Source organism: Dipodomys ordii, unplaced genomic scaffold (genome assembly GCF_000151885.1).
Source record: "Dipodomys ordii isolate 6190 unplaced genomic scaffold, Dord_2.0 Scaffold362, whole genome shotgun sequence".
In the NCBI taxonomy this organism is placed as follows: Eukaryota; Metazoa; Chordata; class Mammalia; order Rodentia; family Heteromyidae; genus Dipodomys; species Dipodomys ordii.
Window position 1 is genome coordinate 43378 of NW_012267578.1, and position 2871 is coordinate 46248.

General features: G+C 46.3%; 1 pseudogene across 1 annotated transcript; it reads left to right on the top strand.

Annotated features, from left to right (window-relative positions):
• Positions 1-1198: 1198 nt before the first annotated feature.
• On the top strand, positions 1199-2621 carry LOC106001679 (annotated as a pseudogene). The gene has a single exon (XR_001175847.1). The product of XR_001175847.1 is annotated as a diphosphoinositol polyphosphate phosphohydrolase 2 pseudogene (transcript).
• Positions 2622-2871: the final 250 nt, after the last annotated feature.

Genomic DNA, 2871 nt, shown 5'->3' on the forward strand with positions numbered 1-2871 from the left:
GGAAAATAGTCCTATAAAATTCCTACTTTCTTTTTTCCCCTTTAACTCCAATACTTAGCAGTGTGTCTCATGTCCCAAGGCTCTGCTTAGCTTTGCTCCAAATGAATCTAGATCCTTTGAAAGCTAAATATTACCACCACCATCTAATGCTTTCCTATTAAAAAAGCACTAAAACAGTTATATTTCCTCTACAAAGTGATAAAATTTCAAGAAACTTAACATTTATGTTTTACCCTGAAAAAAATTAGCCATATTTTGCATTTCCAAAACACTTTACTAGTCTTAATTAACAACACAGTTAGGAAAGTGACTTTTTATTCTCATCTCTAAGCAAACAAGCTGAGAGTTTAAGTGATTTACCCTTTCTGATAGAAGAGGTCATGAAATGAACGCCAAGATTTGAATTTCTTTGAACACCACTAAGGCAATTTTTTAGGGATTAAACAAACTCCTACCTGGTGATACTAAACTCCCTTTGAAGAAAGCAGCTGTGAGCTCAAATTGTGACCTACAAGGAGCCCCATGGACTTTAAGGGTAAGAAAGATCTATAGGAGGTAGGAAGAGTCCTTTCCCATAAGGTAGCCATATGGAAGGCATGTGGTCAGGTAATACCAATAACTGACATTTATTGAGCATTGAGAATGTGCAGAGATCTTGTACAATCTTCCAGGGCTTTGAGGTGTATTACATAATTGTCTTCATTTTACAAGTTAAAAACTTAAAAGAAAAAGTTCTAGAGAGATGTCATAATTTGTCTAAGATAATTTTTCTAATATAATTCAAGAACCTGAAGCTGGGCCCTGGTGCTCACGCCTGTATTCCTAGCTACTCAGGAGGCTGAGATCTGAGGATCAAGGTTCAAAGCCAGCCCTGGCCGTAAGTCCGTGAAACCACCAGAAAACTGGAAGTGGCGCTGTGGCTCAAGTGGTAGAGCGCTAGCCTTGAGCTGAAGAGCTGAGGGACAGCGCCCAGGCCCAGAGTTCAAGCCGCACGATTGACAAAAAATAAAATAAAATCAAGAACCTGAAATTTTGGGCTTAGCATAGTGGTTCATGTTTATAACTTCAATTAATCTGGAGGCAGAGATAGGAGGATCAAGGTTCAGGACAGGCCCCAGGCAAAACTTACCAGACCTTATCTCAAAAACATGCTAGGGAAGCCAGAGGCGGAGGAGGGGCAGCGCACATCCGCCCTCGGCTCCGCTGCCTCTGCCAGGGCTGGCGCTGTCTTGGCAACTGCCTTGGCGCAGCGCGAGCCTGGGTCCCCCGCACTTCCCGCAGCGGCGGCAGCGGCAGCAGGGAGCGGCGGCCAGCGGTGGCGGGCTCCAGGGAGAGCGGCGGGCGCCCCGGCAGAGGCGGCGCTTCCAGCTCGGCCCCTGGGCTCTGGTGACCCGCCCTCGAGTCCTGCCCCGCGTCGGAGCGGCCGTCGGTCCCGGGACTGACCCGGCCTCGCTGCCTCTTCCCTCCCCGCCCCGCCTCAACCCGCATCCCTCCGGAGCCCCGATTCGCTTGCGCCCAACTCCTCGGCGGGGTGGCGGCGGCCGGGCCCCCACGGCGTCGGTCGGAGCAGTCGCAGCCCCGGAACACGCCTCTATGATGAAGTTCAAGCCCAACCAGATGCGGACCTACGACCGTGAGGGCTTCAAGAAGCGGGCGGCGTGCTGTGCTTCCAGAGCGAGCAGGAGGACGCGGTGCTGCTGGTGAGTAGCAGTCGGTACCCCGACCAGCGGATTGTCCCAGGAGGAGGGATGGAGCCAGAGGAGGAGCCTGGAGGTGCTGCTGTGAGGGAAGTTTATGAGGAGGCTGGAGTCAAAGGAAAATTAGGCAGACTCCTGGGCATATTTGAGCAGAACCAAGACGGAAAGCACAGAACATATGTTTATGTTCTTACAGTCACCGAAATATGAGAAGACTGGGAAGATTCTGTTAATATAGGAAGGAAGAGAGAGTGGTTCAAAGTAGAAGATGTAATCAAAGTTCTACAGTGTCATAGACCCGTACATGCAGAGCATCTGGAAAAACGAAAGCTTGGCTGTTCCCCAACCAATGGAAACTCTACAGTCCCTTCCCTTCTAGGTAATAAGGCCTTGCTTGTGACTGCTGCACAGACTTCTGGGGTGCCACCCGGTATAAGATAGGAAGAATTTGGAGGCCTTCTCTACCACATGTGATCTCATGGGGAGAGGCTCCTTCACTTTCTTTGGAAAACATCTGAATGACGCAAACTGAATTTGCCATGCAGGGATTTCAAACAGTTTTGCATGTATTTCAGATGCTTTCAAGTCTTTTAAAACAGAATAGTGTAAAAATATTTTAAGAACCCAAAGCCATGTGGGACTTTTTTTTTTTTTAAGATGCCTTAACTGTGCCCCACCCGTTATTTTGGTGGCTGTTTTTCACAGAATTTTTTCAGTTTTGTCATTGACATCAGTCTGGTTTGTCAGATCAATTTGCTTATAGGTATATTTTCCCCCTAAATTGTTGCCTCCGCTGCACTGACATAAAGAAACATCCATCCCCAAACTTCATAAGATCACATTCTTAATTCCTAAATTTAAGGCTTGAGATTTTTCTGTATAGTCCAATAACTGAAAAAGGATTTTTGATTTGCTGTTTTCAGGAATTTAGCAGCACCTTTGGCTGGATGTTCACAACTAGTTTATACTAACCTAATAGTCTAGCTATTTCCCCTGAACTACAATAGTAGTGTAACATGAAATGGAACTCTAACGTTTTCGGGAAATATTTTTAAGCAAAATGCATGTAGTAAGTATATCCTATCATGAACACTTACTCATGGAATCCATTTAGCATGGTCAGTTAATTGCCAGTTCTTTATAATTCCTTGTTTATGCAGTGCATATTTCCCTC